Consider the following 11,972-nt stretch of genomic DNA (forward strand, 5'->3'; position numbering starts at 1 on the left):
TTGCTTTTAAAGTTACAGACTAACACAGCTACTCCCTCTAGACTTTTAGGCTCTTAGATGACACTTAGGAGTAAATTACAGCTAAATAATAGCACAGAACACTGTGAAGCATTTTATTCCCATTCATTAGACTGGAACAATGAAGTAGAGATCTGAAGTTCCTTGAGTCAAGGAAACACTGAACCTGCTTCTGCTTCATTGGAAATAGCGATAAAACGAGTGAAGGGGGAGTTCCTCCTCCCCTAGCGCATGAGCTGTGTAAAATTAGAAATCAGGTCTCCTAACTCCAACATCCACATTCTACAAAAACAACCGTTCCGTAATTTCGCTTTGTCAGAGAGCTTTTTCAGTAAAACTTTTCAAACTTCACACAAATCCTGTCAAAGGAGCCCTAACTGGTGGAAAATGAGAATTCAAGATGAGTTTAATACTATATCTTTACTGGCTGACAATACATGCAATAGCTGCAGAAATAGCGTATTATGTGTAATACACAGTTTCCAGTGAAGGAATGGTTTAAAACGTTGAGGGCAGTACTTACAAATACATGTTCTGTTTCTCAAAAGGGAGACTTAAGTGTGTGTGAAGGGGGAAGGGGAAGCCCACAGTACTCCCCTTCCATTTTATTTTATTTTTCTTTAAATACTCTGCTAGAAATAAGATGAGATTTTAAAAAATAGTTATGTATCGTAGCTGCCCTCAAGATGTCATCTTCTGCAGCAATGCTTTACAATAATTTATCAAACCCTCCTAGCTGTGGTTCACAGTGGTCTACCAAAGGATATATCCACTCACCTAGATATTTGCCTACTTTTACAAAAGGCTACATTAAAAACACTAGTGAAGTTGGTACAAAAGTAAAATTTCAGACAGGCAGTGACTAGTTTATATTGCTATATATCAGTGGTCACCAACCAGTCGATCGTGATCAACTGGTCGATTGTGGAGGCACTGCCAGTCAATCTCAATGCAGTGTTCCCAGCCCTTCTTTGCATCTTCCCTTCCCCCCAATGAGGAGTCCATGCTGGCATTACAGTCTCCTGACCCTCGCAAAATTGGAACCACCGCTGGCTTCCTATGGCAGGAGGATGGGGGCAGAAGTTCTGAACCTCTGAGACAGTTTCTCAGGAAGCATGTGCTGCTTGTCCCTGCCCCACAGCAGTGTGCAAGCTTTCTTCTCTTCTCTTCCCTTCCTTCCCCTGTGCTCCAGAGAGGAAGAGTGTGGGGGGATTAAGACTGCGGTGGAGCATTTGGAGTGACTAGATTTCTTAAAGGAGCTGCACATGTGCTTCTTCCAGAACTGCCTGCAGATCCTGCCCCAGAGATCCTTGTCCCTGGAAGCCCTCCGGGTACCGGTCGAGCTGCCCTTGCCCCCTGTCCCCTGCCCAGACACCCACCAGCACCCAGCTCCTGCCTCCTCTTCCCTGGCCAGACACCCACCAGTACCCTGCTCCTGCCCTGTGCCCAGACCTCCTCCAGTACCCTACTCCTGCCCCTATCCTCTGGTCATACACCCACAAGCACCTTGCCCTGCTCCCTTTCCTCTGGCCAGACACCCACCAGCAACCTGCCCTTTCTCCACTGGCCAGGCCCCATCAGCATCCTGTTCCTGCCCGCAGCACTTAAGAACACCCTGCTCCTGCCCCCTCTCTCCTGGCCAAACACCTACCCCCAGATTGCTCCTGTACCCTACTTCTCATCCAGATTCTTCACTCTCATCCCGATCCCACTCACTGGCAGCCCTGTACCACACAGTGGATCCCTCATTTTTGGTCCCATCCCAGAGTCTGGGAGGGGCCCACAAAATCCACTAACCCTGGAACCTCAGAAGAGTTAATCTGGCCTGAGACTTTGAACCTCAGTCCTACCTACTCCCCCTCCTCCCCACCAGCATGGGGCTGGAGAGCCAGGGGAGGGGTCTCAGTTGGGGCCATATCAGTGAGGGCTGCGGTTTTTTGGAGAGGCTGGTTTTTTTCATCTCACTTGTGTGGCCTCTGACCGATTTTTCTGTGGGTCAGTGGCCCCTGATCCAAAACAGGTTCCCCACCCTCCCATCAATAAAGACAATGTTTTGTGTTTGACATAATATTTTATTTAAAAATGAAGCCTGGCTTACAAGCCCCCAATTGGGGCCAAGTCCCCATCTGGCTGGAGCATTATAACACTCCTGGACAACACCCCCACATCCCAACCCTTAGCCTATTGTACACTTGAACCCCCTGCCTGAGTCCCTCACATCTCCAAACTCCTGCACCCCCACATCTCCAGTCTTGATCCATAGCACTCCTGCATCACCCACAAACCTGTGCCCTGAGCCCATCATACATCCAACTCCCCTGCCCTGAGCCCCTCATACACTTCAACCCAAACTCCTGCACCCCCAAATCTACAAGTTTGTGGCTTGCTCCACACCCTAATCCTCAACCTGACCCCAACACTTTCCAGCCAGGAGCCTCCTCCCTGAGCCAGCATAGAATCATAGACCACTAAAACTGGACAGGACTTCGAGAGGTCATCAAGTCCAGTCCCCTGCCCTCACGGCAGGACCAAGCACTGTCTAGATCATCCTTGATAGATGTCTATTCAACCTGCTCTTAAATATCTCCAAAGATGGAGATTCCACAACCTCCCTAGGCAATTTATTCCATTGTTTAACCACCCTGACAGGAAGTTTCCACTTCTCCACCTCCTCCTGCACCCAAATTCCCTCCCAGAGCTCACACCTTTCACCCGTTCCCACACCCCAATGCCTCATCCCCTCCTCTTCCTCCCCCCCCCAGCCCGCACCTCGGCTGTGTCTACATTGGCACCCCTTTCCGGAAAAGGGATGCTAATGAGACAAGTCAGAATTGCAAATGCCGCGGGGGATTTAAATATCCCCCGCGGCATTTGCATGAACATGGCTGCCGCTTTTTTCCGTCTCGGGGCTTTGCCGGAGAAAAGCGCTAGTCTAGACGGGATTTTTCAGAAAATAAAGCCTTTTCTGGAAGATCCCTTATTCCTCTAAAAATCATGAATAAGGGATCTTCCGGAAAAGGCTTTATTTTCCGAAAGATCCCATCTAGACTGGCGCTTTTCTCCAGCAAAGCCCCGAGCCGGAAAAAAGCGGCAGCCATGTTCGTGCAAATGCCGTGGGGGACATTTAAATCCCCACGGCATTTGCAATTCCGACTTGTCTCATTAGCATCCCTTTTCCGGAAAAGGGTGCCAATGTAGACACAGCCCTCCTGTCTCAACCCATTGAGAGTGAGTAAGGGCTAGGGACAGGAAGTGACGGAGAGAAGGGGAATGGAGAGGTCAGGGCCTCAAGCAAGGAGTGGGGTCTTGAGGAAGGGGTGGGGTAGATCTTGGCTTGCCCTGACATTTAAAAAGTGATCTTGTGTGTAAAATGTTTGGAGGCTACTGCTCTATATAGTATGAACTGAAATGTAAGTGCAATATTTATATTCCAATTGACTTGTTATAATTATATAGTAAAATGAGGAAGTCAACAATTTTTCAGTAGCGATGCACAATAATACTTCTGTGTCTTTATGTCTGATTTTGTAAGCAAGTAGTTTGAAAGTGAAGTGGAACTTGGGAGTTTGCAAGACAAATCAGATTTCTGAAAGGGATACAATCTGGAAGGTTGCACTCCCGGCACTGAGCTGAAAGACTAAACTTTCTAGCCAGAACTAGATACCAAAGATGAACTCTTTTTTCTCTCCCAGTCAGGCTTTGTGCAGTCATAGGGTGTGTCTAAACTACATGGCTCCCTTGATGGAGCCATGTAGATTAGGCTGATTGGCAGAGGGAAATGAAGCCACGATTTAAATAATCGTGGCTTCATTTAAATTTAAATGGGTGCCGCACTCTGCTGACCAGCTGATGATCAGCTGTTTGTCGGCAGATCGGGGCAGTCTGGACGCGCCGCTGTCGACAAGAAAGACTTTGTCTACCGGCGCAGGTATGTCTCGTGAAATGAGGTTTACCTGCGCCGGTCGACAAAGGATTCCTTGTCGACAGTGGCGCGTCCAAACTGCCCCAATCTGCCAACAAACAGCTGATCATCAGCTGGTCGGTAGAGCGAGGCAGCCATTTAAATTTAAATGAAGCCGCGATTATTTAAATCGCGGCTTCATTTCCCTCTGCCGATCAGCCTAATCTACATGGCTCCATCGACGGAGCCATGTAGTTTAGACACTCCCATACTGCTCTTTCTTCTTATGGACCATGTCTAAGACCTGGACTTTTCTATTTCTGTGCAGAGCAAGATAGGGTTTTCTCTCTTCCCCCTCTCTCACCATTTGTCTACAGGAAGTTGAGACTTCAGATTTGGTAGCCTGGCAAGAAAAAATTGTTTGTCCCACTTTTCCAGCTGTTTCTCAAGGGCATTCAAGTGAAAACTGTCACTGTTGCACATGTCTAAAAGCATTTCTTAAAATTTTGCTTGGTTTGTTCTGGATGATTGTGACTCATTTCAGATTTTTCATTTTAATTTTCTTGGGTGTTAATGTGTCCAACTCTCGGGTGCTCATAAATTTAGTTTTGAACTCAAATATAAATTAAAATGTCACCTGCACTCTGAGATGGCAAGTCAGAGCTGAGACTAAGCACCAGCAGCAGTACGAGTATGAGGTAATACTAGAAAGCTTTATTGCTGTCTAAAGGGTTCTGACAAACAACATAGTCTTGCTAATTTCATTTTGCTGCTGCCTCTGCTTTTTGCAACACAGCGAACAGCAGCCTAGATTCTGGAGCTCCCTGTTTGCACATTTGTGAAAATAAAACTGTACGGTGTACACTCAATTTACATGTGGAGGATTGCATTTTGCAAGCATACATTTTAGAAGTTTATTTGAAATGAAAGATTGAATTCTACCTACACAGAAGACTGAAGCGCCCACACTTGCCAGGAAAAGTTTCCCATCTGCATTGGTGAGAGGTCTGGCACAGATTTTCCAAACCTAAATCTACTCTAAGTAAGATTTTGAATAGAAGCATTGAACATGCAATTTCCTGCACATATCCCATCAAACAGAATTTAAACACAGACTCATCCCTCTAAAAAGAAATATTCCACAGAATATTAGACAACAGCTGGAATAGTAAACCAGGGTAATGTAGTCAGATGATGTTTCTTGATAAGTGTGTATATAAATGTACTAAAAACTTTTAGGAAATAATTCATTTCCAATATTTTCTTAATACACATTGCATCATCTCAGAGAAAGGGCCTGATTATTATCATGAAAAAAAATTGGATTTAAGGAACAGCCTTAATAACTACAAATTTGATTTTACATAAATCATTGTCCTTAAAAAATTGATATTTGATGGGTTCAGTGATTTGATTGCATAAGAACAAATCTCATATTTCTGCAGACTAAATCTCATAAATCTGCAGACTAAAGCAAGTAAATATTCCTGAACTCATCTCCTGGCTCAGTTGCTGCCTCTCACTGTTTGTTTTGGTGGCTGGGCAGCATGTGTACATTGTGTGTGTGCACGCACATTTCTAGTGAATAATGCTTCAAGATCTCTTTTTACTTATTTTAGTTCGTTTTGCTAATATTCCTAATATAGACTTTATGGCCAGAAGGGACCTCTGTGATCTAGTCTGACCTCCAACATATCGCACTCCACCGACCCTCAATCACCCACTCCTGTAATAGACACCTAAGCTCAGGCTGAGTTACTGAAGTCCTCAACTCATAGATGTAAAGATTTCCAGTCACAGCAAACCCACCATTTACTAATTCAAACCAGCAAGAGACCCATACTCCAGGCTGCAGAGAAAGACAGAAACTCATTAGGGTCTCTGCCAATGTGACCTAGAGGGAGAATTCCTTCGCAACACCAAATGCGGTGATCATTTAGACCCTGGGCATGTGGGTGAGACACACCAGCAAGACACCAGGGAAAGAATTTTTAATGTTAACTCTGAACCCATGATCTCTAGTGTCCTGTCTCCAGCTATTGGAAATATTTGCTGCATGCCATTGCAGCAGATCATACCATCCGCTCCAATAATCTATTAAGCTCAGCCTTGAAACCTTGAACACAGTATTTATTTCATTGGAAAATCCACCCATCCAGTGCTTTGAGCATATCTGATAGTATGGCATACAACCCTCTTATCACTGTAATCATGAACTCTTCTTTCCCCGCACAGTCATAATGCACAGAAAGTATCCCTTTAGCTCCCTTACTCTCTCCTCCAAAGACTGAATGAACAGATGACTTTCTGGATATGCCTCAAGTGCTTACAGGCATGATTCATACATAAAAAATAATTGACAATACTGGTACAATTCATTCTTTGCTAGGTGTGTTATGGAGCAGTGGATAGCCACAATATGTATAAAGAACCCTGTGTCAATCCTTGGGCAGAAGACAGTGCCTGATGACAGCCCCCAGCCAGTGTCTCTAGGGTGCGCCATCTAGAGCAGGTTAAGAGTTTGGAAAACCCCACAGCAGCCCCGGGGAGCGGAGAGGGAAGAAGAGGAGGAGAAGGGGTAGAGCTGAGATGCCATTGGGAAGAGGCTGGTGCCACACCAAATCTCATTTGGGCAGGCATGGACGGATGCCACAAGGAATCTGGGACAAATGGTGTACTGGAGTAATTTAGGACTTGAGAGCTGCTTTTTCGAATTGCCTCCACTCCCGCTCAATTTGGAATAGATGGTCATTCTAGGGGAAGAGGTCTCTGGTTACGTGCAAAGGAAGTGGCAGCTCATGACATGAAAGAGAGCCTGAAGTAGGCACAAAACCATGTGGGGTAAACCTACAGAAGGAGAAGCATGGAGGGGAGAGGAAGACAAGGTCTGTGAGCCCCAGGAAATGAAAGTAAATGTGTATGCAGTAGGGATGTAATGTAGTCAATTAACCGATTAACAGATAAACAAAAGCTTATTGGTTAATGCTATTGACTACATGCATTTCCCTCTCCTCTTCAGAAATTTTTTTAGACGGCTGGTCAGCAGCCCATCTCAGTCCTGGCTCATGCTGGGTCTGTAATCTACCCCCACTGTGGCTCTGCATCTACAGAGTATTAGGAGCCAGGCAGGCAGGCAGACTGGCTCAGTTTTGGCTTGCACTGGGTCCAAGACCTCAGCTCCCTCCTGCTTCAGACAGGGGCTACTGCCACACTGTGCTGCTGTATCAGAGGCAGCAGTGTGGGGTGACAGGCAGCTGGTTCACAAGGAAAGCTGGTTTTTAAACTGGCTCCCCTCACAGACCGGCTCCCGCCTGGCACCTCACTTTGCTGCCTCTGGTACAGAAGCAGCAGCACGGAGTGATAGGGGGATCCTCGGGAATGGGGCTGGAGCGCACTGGCTGCCAGCCCCACCCCGAGGGGCTATAGAATAGCTGAGAAACTGATAAGAATTCATGACATTAATCGACTATTCAGTTAACCAATATTAAACATCCCTAATATGCAGGAGTAGAAATGTGCAGGGTCGGCAACTGGACAGGGGAACCGTGAACTTGATACACGAAGAAATCCCTAGTGAGAAGGATTGGCGGGTGTGCTGGGAGAAAACTGACAAATGTTTACAATGGGACTTTCTCTCCTCTTCTTTCTGCTTTTGGGAACTTTGTCTTTGCAATACAGTCTTTGCTTCTAGGGCCTAGAGTTCCTTTCTAATTTTCTAAGACAAAAAAAAAAAAAAAAGGTGCCTCTTGCACATGCATTAGCGATCCCCCTGTAAGAACATAGTGGAGACAAGTTACTTTTGTTTTACCATGAGGTAAACTAACCAAGATGGGGGAGAAAAGGGGAAAGCATAGTTCTGATCTCACAGGAAGCACTACAACAGTCTGGGCAAAATATGTCCTTGCAGGCTGGATCTGGCCCACCGTGCCACCGGATCTGGTCTGCAGATGCCTCAGAGAGTCCCTGGAAGGCTCCCTGCTTGCCTTGCTCCACCCGCACGCCTGTCAGAAAAGCAGTTGCTGGCCGTTTTTCTTTCACAACTGTGAGCTTGGAGGTGAGGAGGGAAAGGCTTTGTGAGCGGCCCTCTCTCCCAGCAGAATCCCATTGGCTGGTTTCTGGCCAATGGGAGCTCCTGTTGGAAAAATAGGCAGCACACAAAGTACCGTCCCCCTCTGGCTTGTAGTTATTTACACATGTACATGGTCCCTGCAGCTTGTGCAGGGGTGGGGCAGGCAGGCATCCTGAGAACCCTGCTGGGCTGCTGGCCGGGAGTCACTCAGGTAAATATCCCAGCCAGAGCCTGCCTCTGCCACTCCAGCTCCTCCCTCCCCCAACCATCTCCCCACCACTCCTTCCCCCTACCCCACATAACCCAAACCCTCTGCTCCCTCCTGCACCCATCCTCTCCCAGATTCAACACCCCAATTTTCTGCCTCAGATCATAAGCCCTCCTGCCCTAGGTCCCAACCCAAACCCCTGCACCCTAGTCTCCTGCCCTAGGTCCCAACCCAAACCCTTGCACCCCAGTCTCCTGTGCTAGGTCACAGCCCAAACCCCTGCAGCCCAGTCCCTTGCCCTAGGTCACAACCCAAACTCTTCCACCCCAGTCCCTTGCCTTAGGTCACAATCGTCTCCTTCACCCAAACTCCCTCCTAGACTCCACTTTCCCTCCTGCACCCCAATCCTTTATCCCAAGCTCCCTTCTGTACCCAATTTCCATTCCAGACCGCACATCTCCTTCATTAATATCAAGGAAGAGTGCGGCCCTTGACCACTTTCCAAAATCTTGGAGTGCCCCACCCCATCAACAATTATTGCCCACTCTTGCACCTTACAGCAAGATAGCTAATGCTATTGCTCTGTGTAAACAGCAAACATAAAAAGTACCTTTATCAGTGAAATTGAAGCTTTTATCATTTAGCTAGTTAGTGCTGCAAAATTAGTACTGCTTCTAGTCTTCCTCCCAAGCTCTCTCATCCTCATGCCTTCTCCTTTCCACCTCCACCAACACAGAATCTCCTGCTTTTCTACCTTTCACTTTTTCACTTCCACTATGGTTTCACTTCACTATGACTCCAAGTGTGAAGAAGTGAACCTGACTCTTGGTTTACATGAGGTTTCTGCACTAGCACCCTCTAAGGGTATGTCTACACTACCCCCCTAGTTCGAACTAGGGGGGGTAATGTAGTCATACGGAGTTGCAAATGAAGCTCGGGATTTGAATTTCCCGGGCTTCTTTTGCATAAAGCCGGCTGGCGCCATTTTTAAATGCCGGCTAGTTCGGACTGCATGCCGCGCGGCTACACGTGGCACGAACTAGCTAGTTCGGATTAGGCTTCCACGTGTAGCCGCGTGGCACGCAGTCCGAACTAGCCGGCATTTAAAAATGGCGCCGAAAAGCCCGGGAAATTCAAATCCCGGGCTTCATTTGCAACTCCATATGACTACATTACCCCCTAGTTTGAACTAGGGGGGTAGTGTAGACATACCCTAACTTACCAGGCAAAAAAAGTATTTATTTCAGTGGGAGATTCTTTGCTTTGATCTACAGCTTTAGGTCCTATGTTAGGAAGGATCAGTCAGTCTTCTTTCTCCACCTCCTATAGTTCACTTCTTGCTGAAGTTTGCCTCTCAACACTCTTTCATCTCCTTGAAAGTTGGCTAGAAAATTCCCATTGAAGGGGCTGACAATTGAATCATCGCCAAGATGCTAAAGTCCCTTGCCCAGCACTGAGCGTGTCTTAGTTTAGCCTATTTATATGGAAATGCCACTGTGTTTTCTTAAAGGCTGCACTTTTTATACTATTCAGAAACAAAGAAAAAATGGACTTACAGTTTTACATTTTTGGAGACAAAGTGTGCAAATACACTTCTATTCTGTGGCACGTAAAAATCATGAGTTGAGGTTTCCAATTTGGTCAGCACCTGTTCTACAGGCATCAGATTATTTTACTATATTTTTATCCTATCTCAGATAAATTTATTTGCTGTTCCATTTATCGTCTAGTCACATTCTCAAGGGTTATTCTGAGAGAGACTGGGACGAATATATATTTTTAAAGGTTTTCTGTCCGTAATTTCTCCATCCAACATACAATTTTGGAGGCAATTTAACAGCTCTTACAAATTACATTCTTATCATTTCTTGGTTGTCAGAATAGCAGACATGTCTTTTTACCACATTTTTTTTTCAATTTCTTATTGCCACTGTATTTAAGAACAACTTTTTCTCTTCTTTTTTATCCTTCACTTCTATTTTCTTATTCCTCAAGGGCAGTCACAGAAATTCAAAGCTGATTCCTTACTATCAGATGATCCAATACATTCTCTTTTGTTTGGGTAGTTTTGTAGAAGCTCTCTCTTCCATCAGTTACTTCCACATAAATGACACCTTTTACTCAATAAATTATCCTTTGTTTTTCAAACAAACATCTCTGATTGTGACATTTCAAATATATAATAGTTGCATTCCATGGTATACCTTTATCAGGCATCAAGCACAAGGCCAATAGAAAATCACTGGTGCAGAAAATCAAAAGATTTGCATATTTTTGCTCTTGCTCTCTTGTCCAAAACAATTGTGTTCTATTCTATATTTTCAAAGTTTGATTTTAAAATGGAAGGAATTGCTCTTTATCTTGACAGAAAAGCTTTCCCCCACCTCATTTAAGTTATTGAGCCAATCTTTCTGCCCAAATGGCAGAAACAATCGCATCTGCAAAGGTATGTGCCTCCTTCTCAATCCGAATGGAGTATTATCTTCACTATGTGTCATTTCAAGTCATAGTGTAGAGATGGTGGAAGCTGGCCCAATCAGAAAGCCTAATCCAGCAGCAAAGAGTGAGTATTATTCCTATCAATCTTCAGGCATTTGAGTTAAATGTGTATTATCCCCACAAAATTGGGAGTGAGTGAGAATGGATTAACAGAAACCTTTGATGTTCCCTCCAGCCTTACATTTCTATGAAAATTGGTTGAACACACAACATTCTCTGTGAATATCTGAATTTTCAAACAAATCTGGTTCTGCTCTGTTTATTCTCTTTCTGATTTAATTATCTCAGAAAGACATTATGGCAGGAGTAGACAGAGATCGAGGACATTGGATATTGCAGGATAGCTTCAGAAAATGAAGTGTGCTTTCTTGGGGTTGTGCATTTCCACACAAGAAAACCAATGTTAAGGCTTGGCCTACACTAGGGCTGTGTCTACACTGGCACCCTTTTCCATAAAAGGGATGCTAATGAGACACTTCAGAATTGCAAATTCCGCAGGGGATTTAAATATCCCCCGCGGCATTTGCATGAACATGGCTGCCGCTTTTTTCCGGCTCGGGATTTTGCCGGAGAAAAGTGCCAGTCTAGACGGGATCTTGCGGAAAAGGGCTACTTTTGAAAGTAGGAATAAGGGATCTTCCGGAAAAGGGCTTATTTTCCGAAAGATCCCGTCTAGACTGGCGCTTTTCTCCGGCAAAGCCCCGAGCCGGAAAAAAGCGGCAGCCATGTTCATGCAAATGCTGCGGGGGATATTTAAATCCCCCGCGGAATTTGCAATTCCGACTGGTCTCATTAGCATCCCTTTCCCGGAAAGGGGTGCCAATGTAGACACAGCCTAGGAGTATAGTTCGAATTCAGCCGTGTACAGTCGATTTTCTAAATGAGTCCACATTGCCATGCCCTTTCCATCGACTTTAAGGGCTGCTAAAGTCGATTTTGGTACTTCTGCTTTTCCTGAGGAGTAATGCTAAATTCAAGCTTGTATGGCAGACTTTATGGTAGTGTGTTGGCAGCACTGCAAAAGCTGATATTCTTGGCCTCAGGGAGGCATCCCACAGTGCCCTGATGTGACCGTTTTGACCAGGACTTGCTACTCAACTGCCCTCCAGGTGAAAAGGAAAAGTCCAGGGAAACTTTGAATTTCATTTCCTGTGTGGACAATATGGTGAGCACGCCTCAGAGTACAACACACCCGAAAAAAAACCCGGAGTCTGGACACGGCCCTACAGAGTTTCTGAGCCTTATCTGGTCTGAAGAGGCCCTCGAAGCCCAACACT

The sequence above is a fragment of the Pelodiscus sinensis genome, chromosome Z, assembly GCF_052426305.1.
Source record: "Pelodiscus sinensis isolate ZL-2025 chromosome Z, ASM5242630v1, whole genome shotgun sequence".
NCBI classification, from domain to species: Eukaryota; Metazoa; Chordata; order Testudines; family Trionychidae; genus Pelodiscus; species Pelodiscus sinensis.